The 22859-nt window shown below is 26.3% G+C and overlaps 1 protein-coding gene across 2 annotated transcripts in view; it reads right to left on the reverse strand.

Annotated features, from left to right (window-relative positions):
- The window catches only part of LOC149966187 (voltage-dependent calcium channel gamma-5 subunit), a 56640-nt gene extending 34375 nt beyond the window's left edge, over positions 1 to 22265 (reverse strand). Inside the window, exons 1-2 of one of the 2 annotated variants that reach the window (XM_090171038.1) lie at positions 21818 to 22265; positions 19143 to 19171 (exon numbers count right to left, since the gene is read on the reverse strand). The gene's annotated coding sequence lies outside the window, so the exon portion shown is untranslated. The remainder of the gene's footprint in view (positions 1 to 19142; positions 19172 to 21817) is intronic. The other variant, XM_090171031.1, reaches the window with a different exon arrangement.
- Positions 22266 to 22859: the final 594 nt, after the last annotated feature.

Below are 22859 nucleotides of genomic sequence, written 5' to 3' on the forward strand. Positions count from 1 at the left end.
TTATTATTATTATTATTATTATTATTATTATTATTATTATTATTATTATTATTATTATTATTATTATTATTATTATTATTATTATTATTATTATTATTATTATTATTATTATTATTATTATTATTATTATTATTATTATTATTATTATTATTATTATTATTATTATTATTATTATTATTATTATTATTATTATTATTATTATTATTATTATTATTATTATTATTATTATTATTATTATTATTATTATTATTATTATTATTATTATTATTATTATTATTATTATTATTATTATTATTATTATTATTATTATTATTATTATTATTATTATTATTATTATTATTATTATTATTATTATTATTATTATTATTATTATTATTATTATTATTATTATTATTATTATTATTATTATTATTATTATTATTATTATTATTATTATTATTATTATTATTATTATTATTATTATTATTATTATTATTATTATTATTATTATTATTATTATTATTATTATTATTATTATTATTATTATTATTATTATTATTATTATTATTATTATTATTATTATTATTATTATTATTATTATTATTATTATTATTATTATTATTATTATTATTATTATTATTATTATTATTATTATTATTATTATTATTATTATTATTATTATTATTATTATTATTATTATTATTATTATTATTATTATTATTATTATTATTATTATTATTATTATTATTATTATTATTATTATTATTATTATTATTATTATTATTATTATTATTATTATTATTATTATTATTATTATTATTATTATTATTATTATTATTATTATTATTATTATTATTATTATTATTATTATTATTATTATTATTATTATTATTATTATTATTATTATTATTATTATTATTATTATTATTATTATTATTATTATTATTATTATTATTATTATTATTATTATTATTATTATTATTATTATTATTATTATTATTATTATTATTATTATTATTATTATTATTATTATTATTATTATTATTATTATTATTATTATTATTATTATTATTATTATTATTATTATTATTATTATTATTATTATTATTATTATTATTATTATTATTATTATTATTATTATTATTATTATTATTATTATTATTATTATTATTATTATTATTATTATTATTATTATTATTATTATTATTATTATTATTATTATTATTATTATTATTATTATTATTATTATTATTATTATTATTATTATTATTATTATTATTATTATTATTATTATTATTATTATTATTATTATTATTATTATTATTATTATTATTATTATTATTATTATTATTATTATTATTATTATTATTATTATTATTATTATTATTATTATTATTATTATTATTATTATTATTATTATTATTATTATTATTATTATTATTATTATTATTATTATTATTATTATTATTATTATTATTATTATTATTATTATTATTATTATTATTATTATTATTATTATTATTATTATTATTATTATTATTATTATTATTATTATTATTATTATTATTATTATTATTATTATTATTATTATTATTATTATTATTATTATTATTATTATTATTATTATTATTATTATTATTATTATTATTATTATTATTATTATTATTATTATTATTATTATTATTATTATTATTATTATTATTATTATTATTATTATTATTATTATTATTATTATTATTATTATTATTATTATTATTATTATTATTATTATTATTATTATTATTATTATTATTATTATTATTATTATTATTATTATTATTATTATTATTATTATTATTATTATTATTATTATTATTATTATTATTATTATTATTATTATTATTATTATTATTATTATTATTATTATTATTATTATTATTATTATTATTATTATTATTATTATTATTATTATTATTATTATTATTATTATTATTATTATTATTATTATTATTATTATTATTATTATTATTATTATTATTATTATTATTATTATTATTATTATTATTATTATTATTATTATTATTATTATTATTATTATTATTATTATTATTATTATTATTATTATTATTATTATTATTATTATTATTATTATTATTATTATTATTATTATTATTATTATTATTATTATTATTATTATTATTATTATTATTATTATTATTATTATTATTATTATTATTATTATTATTATTATTATTATTATTATTATTATTATTATTATTATTATTATTATTATTATTATTATTATTATTATTATTATTATTATTATTATTATTATTATTATTATTATTATTATTATTATTATTATTATTATTATTATTATTATTATTATTATTATTATTATTATTATTATTATTATTATTATTATTATTATTATTATTATTATTATTATTATTATTATTATTATTATTATTATTATTATTATTATTATTATTATTATTATTATTATTATTATTATTATTATTATTATTATTATTATTATTATTATTATTATTATTATTATTATTATTATTATTATTATTATTATTATTATTATTATTATTATTATTATTATTATTATTATTATTATTATTATTATTATTATTATTATTATTATTATTATTATTATTATTATTATTATTATTATTATTATTATTATTATTATTATTATTATTATTATTATTATTATTATTATTATTATTATTATTATTATTATTATTATTATTATTATTATTATTATTATTATTATTATTATTATTATTATTATTATTATTATTATTATTATTATTATTATTATTATTATTATTATTATTATTATTATTATTATTATTATTATTATTATTATTATTATTATTATTATTATTATTATTATTATTATTATTATTATTATTATTATTATTATTATTATTATTATTATTATTATTATTATTATTATTATTATTATTATTATTATTATTATTATTATTATTATTATTATTATTATTATTATTATTATTATTATTATTATTATTATTATTATTATTATTATTATTATTATTATTATTATTATTATTATTATTATTATTATTATTATTATTATTATTATTATTATTATTATTATTATTATTATTATTATTATTATTATTATTATTATTATTATTATTATTATTATTATTATTATTATTATTATTATTATTATTATTATTATTATTATTATTATTATTATTATTATTATTATTATTATTATTATTATTATTATTATTATTATTATTATTATTATTATTATTATTATTATTATTATTATTATTATTATTATTATTATTATTATTATTATTATTATTATTATTATTATTATTATTATTATTATTATTATTATTATTATTATTATTATTATTATTATTATTATTATTATTATTATTATTATTATTATTATTATTATTATTATTATTATTATTATTATTATTATTATTATTATTATTATTATTATTATTATTATTATTATTATTATTATTATTATTATTATTATTATTATTATTATTATTATTATTATTATTATTATTATTATTATTATTATTATTATTATTATTATTATTATTATTATTATTATTATTATTATTATTATTATTATTATTATTATTATTATTATTATTATTATTATTATTATTATTATTATTATTATTATTATTATTATTATTATTATTATTATTATTATTATTATTATTATTATTATTATTATTATTATTATTATTATTATTATTATTATTATTATTATTATTATTATTATTATTATTATTATTATTATTATTATTATTATTATTATTATTATTATTATTATTATTATTATTATTATTATTATTATTATTATTATTATTATTATTATTATTATTATTATTATTATTATTATTATTATTATTATTATTATTATTATTATTATTATTATTATTATTATTATTATTATTATTATTATTATTATTATTATTATTATTATTATTATTATTATTATTATTATTATTATTATTATTATTATTATTATTATTATTATTATTATTATTATTATTATTATTATTATTATTATTATTATTATTATTATTATTATTATTATTATTATTATTATTATTATTATTATTATTATTATTATTATTATTATTATTATTATTATTATTATTATTATTATTATTATTATTATTATTATTATTATTATTATTATTATTATTATTATTATTATTATTATTATTATTATTATTATTATTATTATTATTATTATTATTATTATTATTATTATTATTATTATTATTATTATTATTATTATTATTATTATTATTATTATTATTATTATTATTATTATTATTATTATTATTATTATTATTATTATTATTATTATTATTATTATTATTATTATTATTATTATTATTATTATTATTATTATTATTATTATTATTATTATTATTATTATTATTATTATTATTATTATTATTATTATTATTATTATTATTATTATTATTATTATTATTATTATTATTATTATTATTATTATTATTATTATTATTATTATTATTATTATTATTATTATTATTATTATTATTATTATTATTATTATTATTATTATTATTATTATTATTATTATTATTATTATTATTATTATTATTATTATTATTATTATTATTATTATTATTATTATTATTATTATTATTATTATTATTATTATTATTATTATTATTATTATTATTATTATTATTATTATTATTATTATTATTATTATTATTATTATTATTATTATTATTATTATTATTATTATTATTATTATTATTATTATTATTATTATTATTATTATTATTATTATTATTATTATTATTATTATTATTATTATTATTATTATTATTATTATTATTATTATTATTAATGCATTTAAACAGGTGGTCGTGTTACAATTCGTAGGAGGGTGGTAGCAAGCCCTTCATGCCACGAGAGCCAACAGCTCCCTACACTAAATATTACCGTTCACCTCTATAGAAAGGGAAAACTGAAGAACTCGGGGGAAAATAAGATATAATTCAGAATGAAACTATATATTCTTACAACGAGACGACCCGAGGTGATAATCACCGATTTTGTTCAAACTCGGGTATAGTGTACACCTCCATGTACCTTAAAAAACCTGGAAGGGAAAAGTTGCGACGGGCTTTCGTTTTGACATGGCAACCGAAAACGTTTTTGACATCATGATTAGGGATTTTTCCATTGAAAATAACATGGGAATCTGAAGGATTTTAAGGGTCCCCCCTGTGACACCTTTAAAAAATGAAATTTTAGAAAATTTCAAAAAGGTTAAAAAAAATTTAATTGATTTTAAAAATTAAATTTAATCAAGTTTAAATGCAATTTGGTCAGTTGGGGGACCCTTAAAATCCTTCAGATTCCCATGTTATTTTCAATGGAAATAATTCCAAATCATGTTGTCAAAAAGGTTTTCCGTTGCCATGGCAAAACGAAAGCCCGTTGCAACTTTCCCCTTGCAGGTTTTTCAAGTTACATAGAGGTGTACATTATACCCGACTTTGAACAAAATCGGTGATTATCACCTCGGGTCGTCTCCTTGTTAGAGATAATAAATATGAGAATTTTTTCCCAGGCACGAAAGTCGGAAGCAAAATCATAACTAACAGGTGTTTCAATCGCTATTTCAAGGGTCAAAATTTGACGCCTGATCCATGATTCAGTCTATATATAACCATGGAAACGAAAACACGTGATCTCGAGGCACGAGCCAAGTTATAAATTGTTAAAGTTAGAGAAGCGCGAAAAACTTTGCGTGTTTTAATATTTAATTAATTATTAAATATAATAAAGCCTGAAGGATTTCGATTTTTGTTCGCTCTTTCGTCTTTTTAATGCCAATTCTGACTGGCAACGCTGCCCCCTCGGAGCAACAAACACAAGGAGAACGCAGCTAGCCTTTAAACACGTTAATGCAGTGTTGTGCACAAATTTCATTGGACGAGCCTTTACTCTGAACGTTTTACGAAAAGGGGGAAGAAAATTTTCGAATTTTCCCCTTCTGACGGCCGCTTCTAACCAATGAAAATTGGACTGTGTTTTTGAAGTGTTATGTTTTGCAAAAGCTAGGAGCAACAAACACAAGGATAATAATAAATAATAATAATAATAATAATAATAATCAGCTAGGCTAATACCCAAGGCACCACCTTAGGCCTAAGTCATCGAGCGACTTTTAATGCCTTTTAATTCAGGTGGCCGGGGTACAATGCGCAGCTAGCCTTTAATCACGCTAACGCAGTGTTGTGTACAAATTTCATTGGACGAGCCTTTTCGCTGAACGTTTTAAAGGAAGGTGGGGGGAGACAATTTCCGAATTTCCCCCTTCCGACGGCAGCAGGCGCTAAAGCGTCTAGCCAATGAAAATTGTACACAAGAAAATCCACGACTTTTGACGGACTGCGTTCTCCTTGTGTGGGGTGCTGTGTTTATTGCTCCTAGCTACCCCTAACCCAAAGCTCCATAGAGTTAATCATGGATAAGTCGTCAAATTTTAAATATGTAGAACCTCAGGTAATTTATAAATGCGTTACTCCGTAATACGTTTTCTGGGAGAAGGAATTTCCAATTTATGCTACTAAGATAGCAATAAATTTGAGTCTAAAAATCTATCGTGAAATCTCGTTTTTTGTTAAATGTCGATCTAACTTTAAGTGTAAAAATCAAAGACATCATTTCATGCCCTTCAAAACGCCTCGTGTCCTTCAATGTACCATATACCATTCAATGAATTCACTCGGAAATAGAGTTGCCATTTAGAACTGAAGGAAGCGGAACCGAACCGATATTCCAGGTTCGATTCGGTTTCTTTTCCAAAATGCGTTATTGTGTTCCATACTTAATCGGAGGAAAAAACGTAGAAATTACTCAATTTCATTTTATATAAATATACTTGTTTTCATTTCGTGGCGTGTTCTACGTTACTTCCAAATATGTGGAAATGGATAAATAAGAAAAAATAGCTGAGCAAGATAGTTTAACTTTTAGTTTGATGTAGTTAACAGTTTGGTCTCCAATTTTGAATTCGGTTCGGTTCGGTCCCGACTACGTTTCGGTTTGTTCCGGTTACATGAAAAACCGGAACCGAATCGAACAGCGGCAATCCTACCCGGAAATAAATACAATTATAAATCGGCCTCATTTTAAAAATCTGTTTAATATAATTCGTAATGGTAACGAAATTAATTTTAAAACTAATATATAATTTGTCCAACGTGATCATCTTCAAACTCTTAAACTAACTTGACCAAAATTTATATGGAAATCGAAATGTTAGAGATCAAAAGTATTAAAAACTCACTGTATACAGAATAATATTCAATGGGGTGTTTAAAATGTATCAGCAAAACTTCCATTATTTTGTTCTGTTTTTATTTGCTCGAGAATTTTTTTGTATACATGTATATTGGCGTATATTAAATATTTTCAAAACAGAAGTTCTATAAATAGGCAAGCGTGTATTGATTTTTCGTCCACTCTCCGCGTGTGTGCCTTTGACATTTTTGCTAAAACCGAAAAGGCAGTGACCGACATTCTTTATTAACGATTTTCTTCTTCAGAGTCATTTCACGCGTTGTATCTCGTGGTTCCTCAATTTCCATTTCCTTCCATTAGCGTTCCCTCGAATTTATGTTCTAAACGGCCTTTTTTATACTTCACGATCCTCGCTTTCACATCTTTAAGGAAGGTCTAGATGACGACATTTCAGTGGCGACTTGGAGCTTAAGAGCCCCGAAATGTAATCGATAAAGCCGTTTAATGCTGTTTCCGCAGTAGCCACAATTTAAGCGACGATACTTAATTTTTTTCACTAGCGCTAAATGGTTTGTGGACCACTCTTATGGACGTTTAGAATCGTATCGCTTGTTGAAATTTAAATCGAATTTAAATCCAAAGAATCAAATTTATCAAATGTCTATAATGTCTATTTTTTTTTGGAACACGAATAGATATTTGAAAAAATTAGCTTCTTGAAATGTTTTTCCATAATAGGGGGCGTTACACAACACTTAAAGGGGAACGGTCAAGCTTTAACCAGTTAGATAGCCCTATAGCCCATTAAAAACTAAAATTTATGGCGAAAACCGCATAAAACAATATTGAGTGGTTAATTTTTAATAAAATAAAGAAATTTCGGGAAATCGAAAAGCGCGCGTCCGCCGCGACACCTGGCGAGAAGTCGGTGAGACCGAAAAACAACGTAAAAGTGCGCGCTGCTGAAGACGCAAAAAAAAAAAATTTCACGCGCGGCGCGTTCCAGTTATAAGAGACTTAAGTCTAAATTGCGCGATTTTAAAAGTTAGGATAGTTCGCAAATCGCTCATACGGGGTAAGCGGCGCTGGCGGCAGCCCCTAAGATGGCGGCGAAAATTCAAACCCAAACACCTGGCGTTATTTTTCGTTTCAACTTTTTGGGCCAAAAACTATTTTTTCAAGACAAAAAAAGGTACGCGTTAGTATATTGAACGTCTTGTTAATCTTTTGATACGGAAATAAGGCCATATTTGGAAAATCTTGGCCGTTCCCCTTTAAGTTTGGTTTTCTTTCGGCAATACAGCTCACGAAAATTATTTTTTATTTATTGCACGCCGCACTGCCTCGTGCGCGCCTGCGAAATTTTATTAACTGAAAACTGATTTACTGCCTGTAGAGTTCCTTTTCATACAAAACATCACAACTTTCTCATATTGTACCTTAGCCTACCTTTTTAACTAATCTAACTTCTTAACAAACGGTGAGCCATTACGAACCTTACTCAAGAATAATAAAATTAAATAAGTCATCAAAGAACAATACCAATTCGACGTTACTGAAGAAAGAGTAATATTATAGTGCAGTGGCGTAGACAGGGGGGGGGGTTCCGTGTCCAACCCCCCCCCCTTGGGTCTACCTTTGACTGTACTAAATTTCCACCCCCTTCTCGATGCTCCTCTTAACATTCACATACTTCAACCCGCCCCCCTTGTCGAATCTCTGGCTACGCCACTGTTATAGTAATTCAGTTAACAGCTTCAAAATCTCTTCAGTTTGCTACAGCTTATTTGTGTGAGTCAGACAAATCTTTAAAAGTATGAAGTGAATGACTGCCACCTAGGAGGAACAGACACAGCACCCCACACAAAGAGAACGCAACCCGTCAAAAGTCGTGGATTTTCTTGCGTACATTTTTCATTGGTTAGACGATTTAGCGCCTGCTGCCCTCGGAAGGAGAAAATTCAGAAATTGTCTTCCCCTTTCCGTAAAACGTTCAGCGTAAAGGCTCGTCCAATGAAATTTGTACACAACACTGCGTTAGCGTGTTTAAAGGCTAGCTGCGTTCTCCTTGTATTTGTTGCTCCTAGGTGTAAGGCATAGAAATGGTTTCTCGGAATCACGCGGACCCCGCCCTTTGGGCGTGTAGCCAAAGTTCATTATAAAATTAAATAAATTGGGCTAAGTTCCCTTCAGTGTTGGGCTCCTCTCCAAAATCGTCTTTTAATACGTATAAAATGTAATTTGAGTCGAGCAGTAGAGACAATGATGTCACTTGCGTTTAGCTCTTTCTATACTTTAAAGTGTAAAATAAGCTTGGTATACTTAGAAGTTGGCTATCTTTAAAATATTTAAAAGAATAAAATTTAAAGAGTAGCCTGCGTATCATTATGCCGACATTCTCACTGTAGCCTTCAGGGAATCGATAGTTGGAAAACTTCAAGGGGTGCTCACGCTTGATTTGAAATGGTAATTTTTTTGCCTTTATGTTTCAAGGGTCTGTCACCGACGTCACGATTTTAAGAAGTTGTTTTATGTCCTCGGACTATATTTGCTCTGACGTTTGCCGTACCCAAGCAATGTATTTTTGATATATTTATTAGCATTCTTTATTACGCCTGAGGCGCTAATCGAATGTTTTAGTGACGTCGTCATCAGACCCTGTCTTTTTCATCTCGTCTCTTATTTGAAGGCTTTAAAAAGGGCTGCGCGAGCACACCTATATTAGCGTCTCTAGCAACCTTGGGAAAACTTAACAGCATACATAGGTCACTGATTATAAAAATGCTTCCTTCTTGAGAAACAAGTATAAATTCAGCCTAGGATTCTTTGAAGTTTAAATAAATTCAAATTTATATCGCTTTCATATTTTAGGTCACATAAATTCCATTTAAATTATTCTTCATTTCATAGACATCTTTTTAGTGTTGTTAATTTTTCGGAAAAATAAAATTCGGAAAAAGTTCCAGTTCCGGAATATTTTCCGAATTGCGGAATGTTTTTCGCAAATCGGAAAAATAAAAAAATAAACATAAATAACTTTTTAAGGGTTTTAATGTGTTTAACTTTTAATCGATATAAAATGACTTATAATATCAATAAACATACTACAAAACATTAATATCGTTAATAGAAAACAGTAATAATGTTACATTGTTTATCAGTTTAAACTAGTCTAAAAGTTTAGTTTTACTTTTAGATTCGAAAAAATGAGACGAAAATCCCGCTTTATTTAAATTTGCAAACAATATATTAGATTAATCATGGAATGAAATCTTTTTTATTTTTTCCGGAAAAATAGGGAAAATTACAACACTGCATCTTTTCAATAGTATCATGATATTTTGAAATGCTTAGGCGTATATTCATGATATCAAAAAGCAGGATCTGCTGCAAATATAAAATGTGATTTAAACACTACAAATAATCAGCTAGGCTAATACCCAAGGCACCACCTTAAGCCTAAGTCATCGAGCGACTTTTAAAGCCTTTAATTCAGGTGGCCGGGTTACAATGCGTAGGAGGGTGGTGGAAAGCCCTGCAAGCCACGCGAGCCAACAGCTCCTTACAATAACTATTACCGTTAACCTCTACAAGTATACAACGAAGCATAGTAATTTGTTCAAACTACAATTGCAACGGAAAGTGATAGTTTCGCGTTTGCCGTGATTTCCACAAAAACAGGCGAAAGACATGTTGTCCGTTACGAAGCTCAGAAACGTTTAGAACGAGCATTCGAGACCCTTACGACCACTTCGACGGAGTGTTGAATGGATCGACACAAAATAGAGGCGTAATAGGCCCTTTGGTAATGACACCAAGAAGCGTATTGCAACATAACACTATCAATCATTCGAGCACTCGCGAAAGAGATTCGCGGGCAAAACTAAATTGAAACGTGTAATAGATAGTGGAGTAAAGTCCGGTAACATTTCGTGACAAAGTCCTCGCTTTTACGATATCATTATAACGTTTAGTGTCGACGCGTAAAAAGAGCGCAATGTCTCAGCAATCTATCTATAGAATCCCGGCGAAATGCGTGACAAGTAACGATCGTGCGAAAGAAGACTAACGCAGCAACGAGCGAATGTGTACACGAGATGGCGGCGCGAAAGCGTTTGGGAGCAAAACGGATGGGACACGCCTCGGCTAAAACGCGAGGCATTCTTGGCATTCTGGCTGCGGTTCCAGGCCATTGTCAAAAACAACGGTGAAGGCAGAAGCATTCCGCCGGGAACTCCCGAAATAGAAGTGTTGCTTTATAGCCAGCGGATGGATAGGAATTACAATTCTTAGCGGTACAAAACAGCCTCTCGGAAAGACGAGGAGGAGAAGGGTGATGACGTGCCATAGATTCACTCCGAGGCTCAACAAACCGCGTTTGATTGTTGTATCCGCGGTATATTCGATTGCTGTCGACAGAACGGTTGAGAATATTCCAATCCTCGACATATAGCGTGCCCATCTATGGGCGTATTCGCTAAGACGTTAGCGAATGGGAATTATACCAAACTCCGAATGAATTCGGGGACTGAGATTCTCGCAGTATTGATTTCGTAGTTGGCTCGCGAACGAAATTATTAAAAATATTTTATTCTATGTTGTTAAGCGTACTCCAATTTTGTAAATGTAAAAACCATTGATTAAGAAATAACAATTATATTTTTTAAACTTAATATCAATATGCAAATTTAAAACATTCTAATTGTTAAATATACCACGTTACGTTTTTTTTTAAATAGAGGGTGTTTCAAAAGGTTACGGAAAAATTTGAAGGAGTTGTAGGGGGTGAGTTGAGAAGTATGCCTGTTTTTCCCCATTTTCCTACGAGGAGTTAAAAGAGCGCCGGAGAGCTTCAAAGTGTGGCCTACTAGCCCCTGGAAGTAGGCTGCAACGAGCGCAAATCCGAGCAGCAGGGAAATGCGAACATTAAGGTTTGGGTTCGTGTGATAGGTAAAAAGGACTTTGTAAACAAATCGAGATATCAAGCGTAAAAAAGTAAACTGAAACAGTATTTAAAGTCCCTGCTGCTTGGTTTTGTGATTGTTACAGACTACTTCCAGGAGCTAGTAGGCCACACTTTCAAGCTCTCCGCCGCTCTTTTAACTCCTCGTAGGAAAATGGGGAAAAACAGGCATACTTCTCAACTCACCCCCCACAATTCCTTCAAATTTTTGCATAATCTTTTGAAACACCTGTATATGTGGACATGAATTTGATTAAGAATTAAATTCAAATTACTATTACGCCTAAATATTTAAATACAGTAATTGTTTAATGAAATATTTAGAGGTCGGTAACGGTTAATCATTATCCATGATTAAATTGATTTTTTTGAGAAAAAAATGTAAACAAAGAAATTTACCGGTTAATATTTCGGAAAATTATTAAAAAATATGTATTATTCGTAAAATTTTTTTCGAAAAAAACGTCGTTTTTCCGATTAATTTTACAAATTTATAAAAAAATTAATAATAATACAGAAATATAAATTACTTGATAAAAAAGTTTTACGAATATCTTTGAGAGCTTTATCTATTGAATAAAAGTTAACCATCCCCGACCTGTAGAAATATTTGTAACTTGCGTTACCAGAAAATGAACGAAGATACTAGAAAATTATTTAAAATAAATGATAATCATTTAAATTTATCGATTTATTTTACGCTTCATTGTTATGTTACATTGATTTAATTCTTATGGCTAAATAATTTCAGAAAATACTTTAGAAATTAACGAATTAAATGAACTCTTTAATGTGTTTATAGTTTCAAATTTAAAAATAAATAACTAAAATTAATTGCAATAAGCATACCACTCCGTAACCATGAATAAATCTTAATTATTTTAATTATTATTTTGAAACCTACCTGAGATTTAAAAGCCAATATTTAAAGTAAGCTAGTATTTGGTTATGTTTCAATTTTTATGTGGAGATATATTACATTAATACATTATTATATTATTATTATTATTATTATAACTCTTATTATACTCATTTGATAATACCATAATACTAAATAATATGTTCGTAATATGCTTACCATTCTGGTAATAATCGATAGAAATGGTTTTATTATACCATTTTCTCGTCGAACACCTTTGATTGTTTGAAATTTGAAAATAAGATTATAGCGTAATAACCGATTTGCACGATTATATTTACGTAATATACCATAGTTTTTGTGTAATTTATGACATATTTTGTAAAACAAGATAAATTTAGTTTCTAAATTGGACAATTTACATGAAGCACTTCATTGTATTTTCTTGTTTTTAAATATAACTTCCCGAAAGAATACTTGTTTTAACAATTGAAAATTAGGGTCCGGAGGTGCAGGATTGTATTAATCTTCACCTGTATTTGCTTCATCTACCCAGAATATTTCCCTAAGTGACACCCAAAATGCCGTTTTTCTATTAAATAAATTGAAAAGAAATGAAAATGAAATTTAAATGAGACCCAAGCTGAAATGTCTGCGAACCAAAATACTGAAATCACTAACATTCATTTATAAATAGGAAACATAAGGCTGTATCTCCTGTAGCTCTCAGTTATTTTTAGTTCAAAACCAATTTTCTATTATTAAATGATATTTACATTATCTAATCGTTTAATAGGTACCTGACAATGTGAGTCCGACATATGGCTGAGAGCAAATATTTTCGTTTAACCAGGTTTTCCGGCGAAGCTATGACTCGCGAACAATGGAAGTGTACCTCTTAGTAATAGTATAAAAGCTTTTTCGCCAAATAAGCTGTACATCGCAAGTGAAAAAATTTCCTCAAATGTATTTGTACTTCCGTTAGAAAATGGTCTCCCTTTCGTAGCTTTTAAAAACCAAAGAGTTCCCTTTACAAAGTTGTCTTTTAAATATACATAATATAACCTAGAGGTCGGCGGAACAAATAAATTAACCGAAAAAATTTCAATTAATCATTAAAATTAGTATTATTTGTTTTATACGAATAAATTATACGATTAAACAACGATTTAACATGCAAAATTAATCATTTTTTTCGAATATTTCTGAATAATTCTCGGTTATGGATAAATATAAACAATCGTATAATTTCTTATTCAAACGCCGACCTCTAATATAACCCGGGATCCTGACACCTGCCATTAACGATAAGGGGTTGAGATTGTATCACCAGGGTTACTAGGCGGAAAAGTCGGGTAATTCCAGGGCAGATTGTCAAACCATGTCCCCTGATCCCCGGGGATTTTGATCAAATTTTGTTTCAGGATTACGAGATACAGGTCAGGGGATTTCAAGAAATTCGATCCCTAAGAATTTAACGCAGATTAATGAGGCTTACATATATTGGGAGGTAAAAATAGGGTTATAAAACTATCCTTATTTAATAGGGTGGCAGAGTGGTTAGCACTTTCACCTCGCAGAAAGAGGAGCAGGGCTCGATCCTAGCTTGTGACTCGGAACCACACCTTCTGCGTAGAGTTTGTAACGCGAGGGCAGGTCGATTCCTTGATTAACGACGCACCCCTCAAAAGATTAAATGCTATTTAATCGTGATTATTTTTATTAAATTCCATTTAATCACGATTAAAATGTTTAAATCTGGTTTAATCATGATTAAATGATTAAATCTGATTTAATCATGATTAAATGACTAAATCTGATTAAAATGATAAAATCTGTTTAAAATGATTAAATCTGTTTAAAATGATTAAATCCTGATTAAAAAAATTATATCGTAATTAGTATGATTAAATCGTACTTTAGATTTGATTTTAATGATAAATTCTCGATTCAACCGATTATATTGATTAAATCTAATTAAAATGATTAAATCTAATTAAAATGATTAAATATAATTAAAATGATTAAATCTAATTAAAATGATTAAATCTAATTAAAATGATTAAATCTAATTAAAATGATTAAATCTAATTAAAATGATTAAATCTAATTAACACGATTAAATCTAATTAACACGATTAAATCTAATTAACACGATTAAATCTAATTAAAATGATTAAATATCATTAAAATGATTAAATCTAATTAAAATGATTAAATCTAATTAAAATGATTAAATCTAATTAAAATGATTAAATCTAATTAAAATGATTCAATCTAATTAAAATGATTCAATCTAATTAAAATGATTAAATCTAATTAAAAAATTAAATCTAATTAAAATGATTAAATCTAATTAAAAAGATTAGATCTAATTAAAATGATTAAATCTAATTAAAATGATTAAATCTAATTAAAATGATTAAATCTAATTAAAATGATTAAATCTAATTAACATGATTAAATCTAATTAACATGATTAAATGTAATTAAAATGATTAAATCTCATTAAAATGATTAAATCTAATTAAAATGATTAAATCTAATTAACATGACTAAATCTGATTAAAATGATAAAATCTGTTTAAAATGATTAAATCTGTTTAAAATGATTAAATCCTGATTAAAAAAATTATATCGTAATTAGTATGATTAAATCGTACTTTAGATTTGATTTTAATGATAAATTCTCGATTCAACCGATTATATTGATTAAATCTAATTAAAATGATTAAATCTAATTAAAATGATTAAATATAATTAAAATGATTAAATCTAATTAAAATGATTAAATCTAATTAAAATGATTAAATCTAATTAAAATGATTAAATCTAATTAACATGATTAAATCTAATTAACATGATTAAATCTAATTAAAATGATTAAATCTAATTAAAATGATTAAATCTAATTAAAATGATTAAATCTAATTAAAATGATTAAATCTAATTAACATGATTAAATCTAGTTAAAATGATTCAATCTAATTAAAATGATTAAATCTAGTTAAAATGATTCAATCTAATTAAAATGATTAAATCTAATTAAAATGATTAAATCTAATTAAAATGATTAAATCTAATTAACATGATTAAATCTAATTAAAATGATTAAATCTAATTAAAATGATTAAATCTAATTAACATGATTAAATCTAATTAAAATGATTAAATCTAATTAAAATGATTAAATCTAATTAAAATGATTAAATCTAATTAAAATGATTAAATCTAATTAAAAAGATTAGATCTAATTAAAATGATTAAATCTAATTAAAATGATTAAATCTAATTAACATGATTAAATCTAATTAACATGATTAAATCTAATTAACATGATTAAATCTAATTAAAATGATTAAATCTAATTAAAATGATTAAATCTAATTAACATGATTAAATCTAATTTAAATGATTAAATCTAATTAAAATGATTAAATCTAATTAAAATGATTAAATCTAATTAACATGATTAAATCTAATTGAAATGATTAAATCTAATTAAAATGATTAAATCTAATTAAAATGATTAAATCTAATTAAAATGATTAAATCTAATTAACATGATTAAATCTAATTAACATGATTAAATCTAATTAACATGATTAAATCTAATTAAAATGATTAAATCTAATTAAAATGATTAAATCTAATTAAAATGATTAAATCTAATTAACATGATTAAATCTAATTGAAATGATTAAATCTAATTAAAATGATTAAATCTAATTAAAATGATTAAATCTAATTAAAATGATTAAATCTAATTAAAAAGATTAGATCTAATTAAAATGATTAAATCTAATTAACATGATTAAATCTAATTAAAATGATTAAATCTAATTAAAAATATTAGATCATGATTAGAATGATTAAATATCGTTTAAATCGTGATTAGATTTTCTAATCTTGATTTGATTTTTTAATCCTGATTACCCTGATTTAATCATTTTACTATGATTAAGACGCACCCAAAATGGAAGTGACCTGCCCCTCGTTGTAACTTATTTGGTTTTAAAATAAATCTAGATTTTCTAACTGGCGTTACAGCAGAATTTGTGGTAAATCATTCAGAATGGTTTCGGAAGCAAATTATATTTTCTAAAACAGAAAACCATGTTGTCAAATTCCGCTTCATGTTTCCTTTATTAAATATAAAATCAAAAAGACCTTCTAGTAGAGACGTGAAGTTTAACATAATTTGATTTTTAAGAAATGGAGTTGTATAAGGAAAACAAAATTATTTGACAATACGTTAGAAATCTGTTTAAAATATAATTAATACAGACCTCAAAAAAATTCTATTCACCACTTATGATCAACATGGTACCATTTTAGAACTGTGGCTATTGAGACTCTCGGGTCGTTCGGGCGCGAAGGTTTGTCCTTGGTCCATGCCATAGGCCGAAGGATTCGGGAAGTAACGGGAGAACCGCGTTCGCCAGAATATCTGCTGCAACGCATCGCGATCGCGGTCCAACGAGGGACTGCAGCTTCGGTGCTGAACACTTTTCCGCCAGGTTCTTCCTTAGAGGAATGCCTATTCTTCTTATAAATAGTTGTAAATATTTGTTCATAGTTGTATATTCTTATGTAAATAAATCAACCAGGATTTTAGAACGTGTTAGCTATTACAGGAAAGTCTAAAACATGCTTGTAGAATCTTCTACAACATTATAATACTTTCCGAGGGGTAACTCACTGAAGTGATCAGGTGAACAAACGTTCAAGTAATCAAAAATTTGAATTCGTTAATCATTACCTTTCAAGAGTTATCAGGAAATCATGAGTAATCAGCGGTATTCAAGAAAAATCAGGAAATCCATTGTAGTCAACGATTTTCAAAATAAATCAGGAAATCTATTGTTATCAACGATATTCAATAATAATCAGGAAATCTATTGTTATCAACGGTATTCAATAATAATCAGGAAATGAAATGTAATCAACAGTACTCAAGAGAAATCAGTTAGGAATCGAAATAAAACATGGGGAATGTATGAAATTATATAGTAATCAGAATTTCGTTATACAATTATCTTTTTAGTGAGTAGCCCATCGATGCTTTCACAAAAGTGCCAGTTATTTTGACCAAAAGCTTAATTGCAGCGTGGATTGGGAAAGTAGATTAAACTAATATTTGCCCCATCATTTATTATTTAACCTTTAGGCAGCATTGGCCTTAGTTATATTAAATTAAATTCATTAGTTAATTTTTTTAGTTGCATGTTTTGGTTTACTATAAAGGGGAAAGAGAAATTGAAGACTTAATAATCAGCTAGGCTAATAACCCTAGGCCTATGGCATCAAGCGACTTTTGAAGCCATTAATTCAGGTGGCCGGGTTACAATGCGTAGGAGGGTGGTGCAAGCCCGTCATGCCACGCGAGCCAACAGCTCCCTACAATGACTATTACGTTAGTCTCAACACGTTTTTATAAGCAATTCAGATGTTTGAAAAGTTATTAAGTAGATAAATGTTGTCCGTCAACTGGGTATTTGGAAAAAAATTTGTTTAAATAAACTGAATTAAATTAAACGAAGAAAAATTAAGAAGCTAAAACTCCCTCTTGGAGACTAAAGTTCAAAGGTTAACAATTCCTTCCTGTCTTTATCCTGATTCGTATCGATTTCTGGACGTGATACAACTAGTGTTCGGAATTGTCTATTCATTATCCACACATTTTCCGACTTATTTAAAAAACGTTGGTAAAAAGGCTATCATTTTAACTTATTTAAGTATGTTTTTTACGCAACCAAGCATTTATTTGAATAAAAGTGGTATTTATTTAAATAATTGTTTGTTTTATTTAAATAATAGGCTTATTCACTTTCGATTATTTAAACATTTTACAAGTTTTATTCACTATTGGTTATTTAAATAAATATTATTTAAATATCGCCAAGCTTATTTTATTCATGGATAAAAATTAATCGAATGCCGAGCACTAGATACAACTGTATAATAACCACGTGTAAGCTGCTGTGCTATTCTTCAACTGTCACAACTAAATTTCAAATAAAATAGTCTTATACATACTTCGATGGGTTTTCCATTAAACTTTATGCCTAGGAAAGAAGACAATTTACCAAATCTTAATTCCGTATCATTAATATCTACTAAGCTATTTTTGTACTTATATGACACAGATACAGTTTTAACCTAACCAAACATCATTGTTTTCAATGACTAAATTTTAATCAAATAAATGATAAGTTTTAAATTATAAGGACTCATCTACATTTTCATGAAGATTTGTTAAACCAACCTAAAATTTTGTCAAGATTTCTCAAACCCTCCTGTTTTTTTGTCAAATATTCTCAAACACAGCTATTGTTTTGCCAAGATTTATCAAACCCACCTCTTTTTTCTCAAGTATTCTCAAACCCTACTATTGTTTTGTCAATATTTCTCAAACTAACCTTTTGTTTTTTCAAGATTTATCAAACCCACCTCTTTTTTGTCAGGATTTCTTAAGTACTATACTTTTATCAAGATTTGTGAAGCCAGCCTATGCTATCATTAATATTTCATAAACCTGTCTATATTTCGTTAAGATTAGTTAAGCCAAACTAATTATTTCTTAAGCCATATATACTTTCTTAAAGATTTCTTACGCCCACCTATAAATTCGTCACGATTTTTTAAACCCACTAATACTTTCGTCACGATTTCTTAAACCCACCAATACTTTCGTCACGATTTCTTAAACCTACCAATACTTTCGTCACGATTTCTTAAACCCACCAATACTTTCGTCACGATTTCTTAAACCCACCAATACTTTCGTCACGATTTCTTAAACCCACCAATACTTTCGTCACGATTTCTTAAACCTACCAATACTTTCGTCACGATTTCTTAAACCCACCAATACTTTCGTCACGATTTCTTAAACCCACCAATACTTTCGTCACGATTTCTTAAACCTACCAATACTTTCGTCACGATTTCTTAAACCCACCAATACTTTCGTCACGATTTCTTAAACCCACCAATACTTTCGTCACGATTTCTTAAACCTACCAATACTTTCGTCACGATTTCTTAAACCCACCAATACTTTCGTCACGATTTCTTCAACCCACCAATACCTTCGGCACGATTTCTTTAACCCACTAATACTTTCGTCATGTTTTCTTAAGCCCACCAATACTTTCGTCACGATTTCTTAAACCCACCAATACTTTCGTCACGATTTCTTAAACCCACCAATACTTTCGTCACGATTTCTTAAACCCACCAATACTTTCGTCACGATTTCTTAAACCTACCAATACTTTCGTCACGATTTCTTAAACCCACCAATACTTTCGTCACGATTTCTTAAACCCACCAATACTTTCGGCACGATTTCTTAAACCTACCAATACTTTCGTCACGATTTCTTAAACCCACCAATACTTTCGTCACGATTTCTTAAACCCACCAACACTTTCGGCACGATTTCTTTAACCCACTAATACTTTCGTCACGATTTCTTAAGCCCACTAATACTTTCGTCACGATTTCTTAAACCTACCAATACTTTCGTCACGATTTCTTAAACCCACCAATACTTTCGTCACGATTTCTTAAACCCACCAATACTTTCGGCACGATTTTTTTAACCCACTAATACTTTCGTCATGATTTCTTAAACTCACCAATACTTTCGTCACGATTTCTTAAACTCACCAATACTTTCGTCACGATTTCTTAAACCCACCAATACTTTCGTCAAGATTTCTTAAGCCCACCAATACTTCCGTCACGATTTCTTAAACCCACCAATACTTTCGTCACGATTTCTTAAACCCACCAATACTTTCGTCACGATTTCTTAAACCCACCAATACTTTCGTCACGATTTCTTAAACCCACCAATACTTTCGTCACGATTTCTTAAACCCACCAATACTTTCGTCACGATTTCTTTAACCCACTAATACTTTCGTCATGATTTCTTAAACTCACCAATACTTTCGTCACGATTTCTTAAACTCACCAATACTTTCGTCACGATTTCTTAAACTCACCAATACTTTCGTCACGATTTCTTTAACCCACTAATACTTTCGTCACGATTTCTTAAACTCACCAATACTTTCGTCACGAATTCTTAAACCCACCAGGTGTTTATATAAACCTACCGATGTAAAAACCACTAGAAATTTCTTAAGTATTTTTCTTATATAAAAACAGTAAGCAAGCATTTGGTTTTCGCGTTTTCGTAAACAACAATGTGTTCAATATCGAAACTCTACTATCCAATAAATCACCGACTTTCCTTATCCGATTTTCAGTATATTGAATTCGATTTTTGGGTACGAGAATCAGAACGGAAGAATAATAAATACTGAAAGGTAAATGACAGTTCGTGGAACTCTTCTGGAAACCAGCTCTAAATGAAGAGTCAAAGTTCTCATATACGCGCTGGCTTTATTAGTTTACGTTGGCCTCAAACCAGGCTCAATCAATATCAGCGTGAATGCCCGAAAAATTGGTCGACGCTCCCTCGCCTCGATCCACAAGTTGCGGGCGAATCTTCGCGCTAGAGGGAGCCCACGAGACCGACAGAACCACGCGTCCTGAACCGTTTTTTTAATATTTACGTCAGTGAATACGAAAAAGCGGTCTAGTTTCTGATTAATAGTATAGACGCGAAAATTGAATCAAATGAGCCGTCAAAAAGATACGAAAAGAAATTGATAAGAAAATTAAAAAAATCTTACCATTTACGAATTATTTTTTGTACGATAATTCGCAGCTGATCCAACCCTCGGGGTTATCTCTGTCTTCGTGTTTTCGGAGGGTTAGTCTCCTACTTCCAGTTATTTTCTCCGTACCTCTCGCTTTTAATATCTCTCTTCGGGCATCCTGCACCGAAGTCGTGAGCTAGTTTTCCCTTCTCTAAACATGAACGTTTGATTTGGCTAAATCCGACCGCTAAGGCAAATGTTGGCCATCTGACTACAAGGCGCTCTATCGCGGCCGTTTTCCTTTCTTCGGCGGCAGGGAGCATGCGTGAGAGCGGCGGCAATGACGCTTAGCGCGTGCCACCGTTGTTGTCATAGAAACTATATCGTTTCCCGCACCGAGTCCGTTATAGAGCCGTAGTTTCGGGAGGACTAATACGTATAAATAAACGACGGAGAGAAAAGGGGGACGCCCCGACAAAGAGAAGTAAACGAATCTGACGACGAAGCCGGCCGTGATTCCACGCGAGCGTTCGTTTACAAAGAGACAGTGGCGTTGTGTCAATGCTGCATTGCGCGAGCCCGTTTTCTCTAGACGCCTTCGTGGTCTGTTTAAATCCATTATGGGCCCGACTATAACGAGGAAGGCGTACTGAGAAGCTACTTGACGTCACGCTTGACAAAGTTGAAAGATTTGTTTTGATGGGCCAGACGTAAAGGTATTTCTTGACCAACAAAAGAGAGCCGGGTTTCGAAGCTTTTAGGGATAAATTTGACGCTTCGAAACCTTCCTAGAACTGTCCGAACGGCTTTATTACGCCACCAGACAAAATGGGATGTAAATTTATGACCAAACGTATTACTGACCATGTCAGGTTTCAGCGGAGGGGCAGGTCACTTCCTTGATTAACGACGCACCCCTCGAAAGATTAAATGCGATTTAATCGTGATTATTTTGATTAAATTCAATTTAATCACGATTATGTTAATTAAATCACGTTTAATCATGATTATTTTGATTAAATTCAATTTAATCACGATTATGTTAATTAAATCACGTTTAATCATGATTAGAATG

This window comes from Leiobunum rupestre, chromosome 1, assembly GCF_980474605.1.
Source record: "Leiobunum rupestre chromosome 1, qqLeiRupe1.1.hap1, whole genome shotgun sequence".
Lineage (NCBI taxonomy): Eukaryota > Metazoa > Arthropoda > Arachnida > Opiliones > Sclerosomatidae > Leiobunum > Leiobunum rupestre.